Source organism: Pelmatolapia mariae, linkage group LG10_11 (assembly GCF_036321145.2).
Source record: "Pelmatolapia mariae isolate MD_Pm_ZW linkage group LG10_11, Pm_UMD_F_2, whole genome shotgun sequence".
In the NCBI taxonomy this organism is placed as follows: Eukaryota; Metazoa; Chordata; class Actinopteri; order Cichliformes; family Cichlidae; genus Pelmatolapia; species Pelmatolapia mariae.
In genome coordinates, this window is record NC_086236.1 from 25613802 (window position 1) to 25623181 (window position 9380).

General features: G+C 42.9%; 1 long non-coding RNA gene across 1 annotated transcript; it reads left to right on the forward strand.

Annotated features, from left to right (window-relative positions):
* The first annotated feature begins 6884 nt into the window (after positions 1 to 6884).
* On the forward strand, positions 6885 to 9131 carry LOC134637276 (uncharacterized). The gene is made up of 3 exons (XR_010095100.1): positions 6885 to 7046; positions 7861 to 8029; positions 8365 to 9131. It is a non-coding gene; the product is annotated as an uncharacterized LOC134637276 (long non-coding RNA).
* The last annotated feature ends 249 nt before the right edge of the window (positions 9132 to 9380 follow it).

Sequence of the window (9380 nt, forward strand, 5' to 3'; positions counted from 1 at the left end):
ATAATGTTGAAAAAAGAAGTTATTGAAGACCACAACAATTTAAGCTTAGGTGGATGCAGAAATAGTCTATTATTTGTACTCAGTAAATAGGATTGGTAATAATGCATTTATCTACGCTTTTAATACACTGAAGTGAAACTGAAATCACATTTGGGTACAATGTTCCTTGTAAATTCAGCACTTGCATCGGTACTTGGTATTCTATACCTACTGCACAATCCACTTTGTATTGTCTCTGTCCTGTCTTTGTTTATTGTACAGTTAGTATTGTACAGTTATCATTATAGTATTGTATAGTTGGTAATTAGTACCCTTTTATCCCTTAATTTTACCCAAATTTATTATTTTATTTATTTATAATTTCTAGTATTACATCTCTTGGAGATATATCTTTTATGTACTTATAAATGCACCATGGTTTCCAGTTTATTTGGAGCTACTTTTAGATAGGAATATTTACCGCATTTGTCAGAATTCAACGTTTCTGTGAAATCCTGCCTGCTTGTATGGCTACTCAACAAAATGGCATAGTAAATATTAATATTATGTTTATGTATTATGTATTAAAACACAATACAAGTGACAATGTTTAAGGGAGTTTAAAATCCATCTTTGCCTTTCTCACTCTCATTTTATGAACATACATACATTTGCTGAAATGCTCAGGATTACTTACTGATTCTGTAATATCCTAGGATTAAGGGACCACGGAGACCATGTTTAACTCACAGTTACTTCTTTATTGCGGGAGACGGGGCATGCGCCCCACAGACTGAAAACTCTCCAACAACTGTTGCCCCCTGGTGGACCAATCCCTGCCACAACATAACATTCCTCCCCCCTTAAACTGAAACCACTCTGTAGTTTTACTGACTACAGAAAATACCCATAAACAAAAAACTTCACCTTTGTAAAAATACAACGACCCCGTCCCCAGCCATTATTGAAATTTCACTCTGTAACAATGAACCTTTAGTCTAACAGTCTTAGGTTAACGTATAACAGTTCACCGTAATCTCCTTATTATCTTCAATCACGGCACAAAGTCTCTCAGGTGCTCCGGAGGTCTCTTGGTTCTTTGCGATCGCCGTAACCCAGTGGTTGGTGATTCCTGTGAATCACTACTCTCCATATGTGGCTTCACCACCGGTGTAACTTGCACCTCCATGTGTCTCTCATCCGTGTCTCCTGTCTCAGCGCTGATGTTTGGGGCTGCCTTTGGCGGCTCGCCTGGGTGGCCTTCAGGCATTCCTGCTGCCAGGCACGGCTCCAGGCGGGCAAACAGCTGATCTACGTGACGCCTCACCACTGTCTCATTGCCCAGCATCACCAAGTAGGAAACCGGCCCTGTCATCTCCTGTATAAGTCCTGGTATCCATTTGGGTCCTCTACCATAGTTTCTGGTATATACTGTGTCTCCAATAACAAACATGCGCTCCTTGGCATGTCTATCATGATACAGTCTTTGGCTATCTTGTTTTGCTGTCACTTTCTGTTTCAAATCAGGGTGTATAAGATCAAGAGTACACCTCAACTTCCGGCCCATCATCAACTCAGCGGGAGACTTCCCTGTTGTGGACTGTGGTGTGATTCGGTAACTAAACAGAGCCCTGTTTAACTTGGTTGCCAGTGTGTCTCCAGTACTCTTTTTCATGAGTTCTTTAAACGTTTGCACTGCTCTTTCTGCTAACCCATTGGATGCTGGGTGATATGGAGCGGAGGTGACGTGAGTGATTCCATTCTTGGCCATGAACTCTTTAGTTTGTGCACTTACAAAACACTGGGCATTGTCTGAGACCACCATCTCAGGAAGGCCGTGCGTGCTGAAACAGTTTCTCAGGCAGTCTATGGTTGCAGCTGCTGTAGCGGATGGAACTGGATACACATCTAACCATTTGGAGTGGGCGTCCACTATTACTAAGAACATTTTACCCAAAAATGGGCCAGCATAATCGATATGTATCCTTCTCCAGGGCTTTTCTGGCCACTCCCAGGGGTGTAGCGGTGCCTCTTGCGGCCTGTGCCTATGTTCTTGACATGTACTACAGGACCTCACCTTGTCTTCAATGTCATTTTCCATATGCGGCCACCACATGTAGCTTCTGGCCAGGCCCTTCATGCGGCTCATTCCTGGGTGTGACTGATGTAGCTGTTCCAAAAGGGGGCGTCGACCTTGTTCTGGTATCACCACTCTCGCACCCCACAGCACACACCCATCCTGCACACTCAGCTCCTGGTGTCTCTGTCTGTAGGGCTGAAAATTAGGATGCTGCGTAGCGGGCCATCCTCTCAAAACATACTCACGCACTCTGGAGAGTATGGGATCTTTGGTTGTCCATCTTTGCAGCTGCTCACATGTCATCACGCCCTCCTGGTCCTGATCTACCATCAACACCTGGTCCTCAGCTGCCACCTCTTTAGGGAGTTTCCCTGGAAGAGGGAGACGACTCAGACCATCAGCATTACTGTTATTTTTGCCTTCTCTGTATTTAATGACATACTCATAGGCTCTTAATAACACCGCCCATCGCATGATCCTCTGTGACGCCATCTGAGGGACGGCCTTCAACTCATGAAACAAACTTATCAATGGCTTATGATCCGTAATAATCATAAACTTCCGGCCGTACAGGTACTTATGAAAATACTGTACACCAAATATTACAGCCAATCCTTCTTTATCCAGCTGTGAGTAGTTCTTTTCTGCTGCATTCAGGGTACGTGATGCAAACCCAATGGGTTTTTCCTGACCATCTGGCATGCGGTGAGCTAGTACTGCTCCCACTCCATAGGGGGAGGCATCGCACGAAAGAATTAATTCTTTTTGCTCATCATAGTGTACCAATACACTGCTTGACTGCAACAGTTCCTTTGATTTGCAGAAAACCTTCTCCTGTGCTGGTCCCCAACACCACGGTTCCCCCTTTCTCAGAAGCTTGTGCAGTGGGGCCAACAGTGTGGACAAGTTTGGCAAGAACTTATTATAGAAGTTCAACAACCCCAAATAAGCTTTCAGCTCTGTCACTGATTTTGGGGATGGCGCCTCCTGTACTGCTTTCACTTTCGCTGGCACTGGATGTAAACCGGTCTTATCCACCCGATGTCCTAAAAATGTCACTTCCTTCTCCATGAATTGACATTTGCTCCTTTTTAAGCGCAGGCCCGCCTCCTCCAAGCGCTGCAGCACTCCATCCAGTGTTTGAAGATGTTCTTTGTCATTCTTTCCCGTCAAGATGATGTCATCCAGATACACTGCGACATTGGTCAGACCTTGCAACACACTCTCCATGGTGCGCTGAAAAATGGCAGGACTTGAACTCACACCAAATGGCAACCTGGTGTATGTAAACAAACCCCTGTGTGTGTTCACTGTGACATACTTTCTAGATTCATCATCAAGTACAACCTGCTGATATGCGTGACTCATATCTAACTTGGTGTATTTTTCTCCTCCCGCCAGCCCCGCTATCATGTCCTCCATTCGTGGAATGGGGTATTGTTCTACAGGTGACACCTTGTTAACAGTCAGCTTGTAGTCACCACAAATCCTGGCGCTGGAGTCTGGCTTTAGTATGGGTACGATGGGTGCGGCCCACTCTGAGAATTTCACTGGTTGGATGATCTCCTCCTTCAACAGTCTCTCCAGTTCCTGCTCCACTTTCTTTTTCATAGCAAATGGAACTGATCGGGGCTTATAGAAGCACGGTTTGGCATCACTGGCTACATGTATCTTTGCTGCAAACCCCTTTAGTGTTCCCAACTCATCCTTAAACACTGTTTCATGTCTGGCCAGTATCCGCTGTAAGGCATCATCTCTGCCTTCTATCTTATGTACAGATTGCCAGTCTAATTGGAGGGCCTTAATCCATCCCCGACCCATCAAACTAGTTCCAGCCCCTTCAACCACCACCACATCCAGTTTTTTTTTACTGTCTCTGAATTCCACCTGCACTTGGGCTGCCCCCCACACGGGTACCTTGTGGCCTCCATACGTTCTCAGTTTGATTCCACACTTGCTTACTTTGGGTGCCTTACTGCCTTCCAAAAGTTTTTTAAATGACTCCTTCGACATGATAGTGTAGCCACAGCCTGTGTCTACTTCAAATGTCACATTCTGTCCATTTACTTTTAGCTTCTGTCTGATGGGTTCCTCCCTTGGGATGCTAATCTCCTCATGCACATTATACATAGTCACACTACTTGCCTTTATGTGGTGCATTTCAGCTCCTTCTTCCTCACTGTCCACATTCTCCTCTTCCAAGAAATGGGCCTGTTTACCTTGTCTGCCACGCCCTCCTTTTTGTTCCATTTTCATTCGGCAGACCCTTTTTATGTGTCCCACCTTTCCACAGTTGTGGCATTTTTCTGAAACAAACCTGCAGTCCTTGGCCACATGATTTACCCCTCCACATCTGTAGCACTTCCTGATAACCTGTTGTGACGTCGAGCCGCCGTCCTCCATCTTGTTTACCGCTCCTAATCCTTTAGCGAATCGCGACTGTTCCGTCATGCTCTTCAAGTCCACAATGTCTCTGTTAGCCGCCTCCATTGCTTGAGCAAACTTCAGCGCCTTTTCAAATGTTAGGGAATCCTCTGCTAACAATCTGCGCTGTATCCTGTCGTCGCTTATTCCGCACACTAAACGATCCCGCAGCATCACCGTCAGGGAATCTCCAAAGTTACAGTCCTGTGCGAGCTTCCTCAGCTCCGCTACATAATCGCCCACACTTTCCTCCGGCCTTCTATTCCGTGTGTTAAACTTCCACCGCTGCACAATTTCACTCGGCTTAGGGTGAAAATGATTGTTCAACAATCCCACCAACTCAGCATAAGAACGATCCCCTGGCTTGACCGGACTGAGTAGGTTCCTAATCAGGGCATAGGTCTGTGCGCCCACGCAACTCAACAGTACCGCTCGCTTCTTCTCCTCCTCCTTAATATCATTCGCCACAAAGAAGTAATCCAAAATCTCACAATACTCCTCCCAGGATTGCAGCTCGCTGTCGAACGGTGCCACCGAGCCCACTGTGGTAGCCATTATTCCACACCAAGGGTTACGCTCCGCTTCCAACAGATGCTATCGCTGTACCACTTGCCAACCTCACTTCATAAGTCACTTATCACGGCGTAACTTCACAGCAACACCTGGCTTTTATCCTCGTCGCCATATGTAATATCCTAGGATTAAGGGACCACGGAGACCATGTTTAACTCACAGTTACTTCTTTATTGCGGGAGACGGGGCATGCGCCCCACAGACTGAAAACTCTCCAACAACTGTTGCCCCCTGGTGGACCAATCCCTGCCACAACATAACAGATTCATTGTCCTCACATAAAATGATCTTGTCAGGTCTGACATAAATTGACTTCTGACAAAACAGTTTTTTCTTACAAGGTCTCCATTCAAAGTCTGTTTGGAAGTGAGTGATGGCTCAACTAGTTTGGTGTGGCATGCCAGCAAAATCTGTAGCCTAGGTAAGAAGAAAACAGTGTATATGAAAGTTTTGTTAATGATAACAGACTACAATACAATACACAGTGTTGGGGAGTAACGGAATACATGTACCGCCGTTACGTATTTAGAATACAAAATATGAGTAACTGTATTCCGTTACAGTTACCGTTTAAAAAGGTGGTATTCAGAATACAGTTACTTTGTTGAAATAAATGGATTACACGGCGGTATTTTCCTGTTTCATATTATCGCGAGTCAGGACTGTTTGGGTTTGTTTGACAGCTACGTTCTGTTATTCCAGGCGGCAGTGTTACGGTTGCCATGGTTACTGGGTGACGCGCTCTCTGTCTGCGTGTTTCCTGGGTGAGAGAGCGCTTTTTTGTTGTTGTTGTTGTGCTAAGCTAAAAGGCAGAATGCTACAGGCATGGCCCTAAAGAATGTAGCCTCATGGGCAGTGTAGTCCGTGCTGCAGCGAGAATGGACTACCATACACGTTATGTGTCTGTGAGCGAGGGGGGGAGAGAAAGGAAAGTCCGAGCTGTCACGGAGCAAAAACGGGAGCTGGAAGCATGTAAATATAATAATAACCACTGCAGCCAAGAAGAGTGCCTGACGAGCCCATTTGTAAGTACACTATTAAGACTCGACTGTACGCTGTGTTCGTGTTTTCCTCCGAAACAATAAGTTCCGTTGGAGCAGTCTTTCAGCGCCTCTCTCTGTCTCTGGCAAGCAAAGTTGACCCAGACAACAAAGTAAAGCTATTTTTCGGCTACGAGCCCGACACGGAACCTATGGAGGACCACAAGAGCCACGCGCATCGAAATAAAAAATTCTGTGCTTAATTTTAATAAACTGATTTTTAAATTCTTTTCAAGTCTTCAATTCAAAAAACATTTTCGAATTGCACTTTAATAAACTGCATTTCAAAAACCTTTTTCGAATTCCACTTTAATAAACTGCATTTCAAAAACCTTTTTCGAATTCCACTTTATTAAAAACATTTTCGAATTGCACTTTAATAAACTGCATTTCAAAAAACATTTTCGAATTGCACTTTAATAAACTGCATTTCAAAAACCTTTTTCGAATTCCACTTTAATAAACTGCATTTCAAAAAACATTTTCGAATTGCACTTTAATAAACTGCATTTCAAAAACCTTTTTCGAATTCCACTTTAATAAACTGCATTTCAAAAACCTTTTTCGAATTGCACTTTAATAAACTGCATTTCAAAATCCATTTCCCTTTCCTGTTCGCTCAGGGATTAACATGTGGATTAGCAGTTGGATTAGCAGTTGGATTAACAACTTCATTTTAAAAATCCTGCTGCTATTCAAATTAGCCACACCGTGGGATGTAAGGAGCTCTCTGATTGGTTGGTCAGACACAGGCTGTCTGCCAGCCTGGATTTTTCTAGCTCATCGCTTCTCCCTGCTACGAAGCGTGTGTGCTTGTACAAAGGCCGTTCAGCCTCGGGATTTACACTCAGCTCGACACGGATATGTGAAGAATGAAGGGACCCTGCAGCGAAACGGAGAGCCAACCTCTGACTGAGTGCCCGTTTACTCAGTCTGACCACCTGCTGAAGGTAACGTGCTAACATGGCTAACGCTAGCATCACCGCACGTAGCCCCGTTATTTTAAGGTCATTTTAGCTTATGAAAATTTTACGTCGCAGCTGTACGAGCTAGCTACGTGTTTTGTAAGCTGCTGTGCTCTTCTCAAATAAAGCTGGAAGCAGCTCAGACTGTTAGAACCAGCACTGAGGCCTGTTACATTTATACAGTGTTAGAGCAATGGCTGCAACCTACAGCCCTTAAACTAGCGATTAAAATGCTGACAGTAAACTCGTCAGTCCAAATGTTACCACATTACTCTATGGTACTTAGAGTTAAAACAACTGAGACAGGCTGATTAAAATAACAGCTGTCAGTTCTCTCATTCCTTATATCAAGACTGGGGATCACACTACTGATTTCAGTTCATTTAATATGTGAGTGCACAGATTCATTCTCAACTGGACATAAACGATGATCAAAGGTTGTATATATGATGAATTCATCAAATCCCAGCCTCTAACACAGTGCGCTGAATCTTAGCTTTGAATGTCCAGTATATTCTAATCAGTGCAATTTAAGCATTCACTGAACCTACAGTATCTACACCTGTGTGGTAAATGTGTGGTAAAGATACAGATAATGAAGTTTAATTATTAATACAATATACATCATGAAAAACAAAAGCTGAAATTGATTCAGTTTAGTACTTTTCTCTGTATGTTCTGTGATTATAAAGGCCTTAAATTCTGTGATATATACTGTAAATGATTTTCACACAGGTCTTACTTAAATCACTGCTGATAGTCTGGTTGTTTATATTTTCACATCTTTTTGTGTCTGTAGGGCTGTTTGATGATGATTTGGACTCCTCTGGGAGATGAGGACACACCCACATCTGTTCCATACTGCAGCCATGGATGGTGTTACGGCTCTGAGTCAGCTTTGGGCCATCAGATGCACACACTGGAAAACCAGCACCTGGACTTCATGCAGGAGAGACGGCCTCAGTGATGTAGGTTCATAAGCGAGTTCAAACATTTCTGGCCTCTTATCACTTAGATTTCTTAATCTTAAAAGTGAATGCATTTAAAGCAGGAACTGCACACCTAGCCATCAGAAGTTTGGCAGCATGAGTACTGTCAAGTTTTGTAGGGCCCTTGTTAAAAATTCCACAAGCACCACACCACATTTGTCATGTACAGTTCCATTTTGTACAGTACATTGTTGAAATTATAAACTATATATTCTAGTTATCCACTTGTCAGTAATTTTTGAGTAAATGGATGTCACTGATAAATCAGTGGTGATTCACCTGCAAATGTTTTTAACAAACTTTGTTTTTTGTAGAATTCATCAGCAGCTGTGAAGAGATGTATTTGAATATCTTCTGGTTCCACTTTTCTTAACCTGGAAGCTGAGGATGGCTGATTCCTGACAAGGACACACACCTCAGCGCTTATCATGGGTGTTACATCCTCTGTGCCGCAATTCCAGAGAAAACGAGAGAGCAACGACCACTCATTAAGACCAGACAGAAATCTGTCCCTTTCTGGCAGCTGTGAAGACTTCCAATAAGAAAGTTTGCATTCTTAGAACAATGCTGGGTCATGTGTGATGTGTCATTATATGAGGATATTACATTTTGACTTAATTCTGCTCAATTAAGTGTTTTGTTCGTTGATCCAGTATGGTAGCTTTGTGTTGTGCTCCAAGTTAAAACTCATTGTCCTCATGAGCACAGCATCTTAACAACTCTCCTTAAAAAAGTCGATTGACTTTAACTGGACACAATGGTTTTCAGTGGGAGATATATTCATCACTCATCCGTGACACTGGAGAAGTCACCTGAGTGAGTGATAAAACAATTTTCCATGGAAAATCTAGAGGAACTAAACTTTGTTGTTTCTTTGGGCTCAATTTCAGCTCTAGGAGCATCTCTCAGAAGAAAACCGTTTTGCAAATAATCAGATAAAAAGATTGTTGAACTAGGTGGTATTCTCTGGAGTTTAAGACCAAAACTGAACTCAAACAGTGAATTGACATTAGACTGGAATTCATAAGATGAATAGAAATACTGCTGAAGCTGAATGATTCATTCATGTATATATATGACTTTTTTTTTCCCCAATTCACCAGGTCTGTAAAGTTTAGTATGTCTGTGGTACATGATACAAAAGAATAAATACAGAAGAATAAAAACTTTGTGAATAACTTTACTCTTCTTAAAAATAACTCATAAAACAAGTAAAAGTACAAATGTGTACAAGTTAGAGACTTCCTCAGTAAGTTTACACTCTTTTGGAGTGATTTTAATTGTGTGTTAAAGAGAAAGAGATTAGGAGGTAAAGTAGAGGATGCAGAGT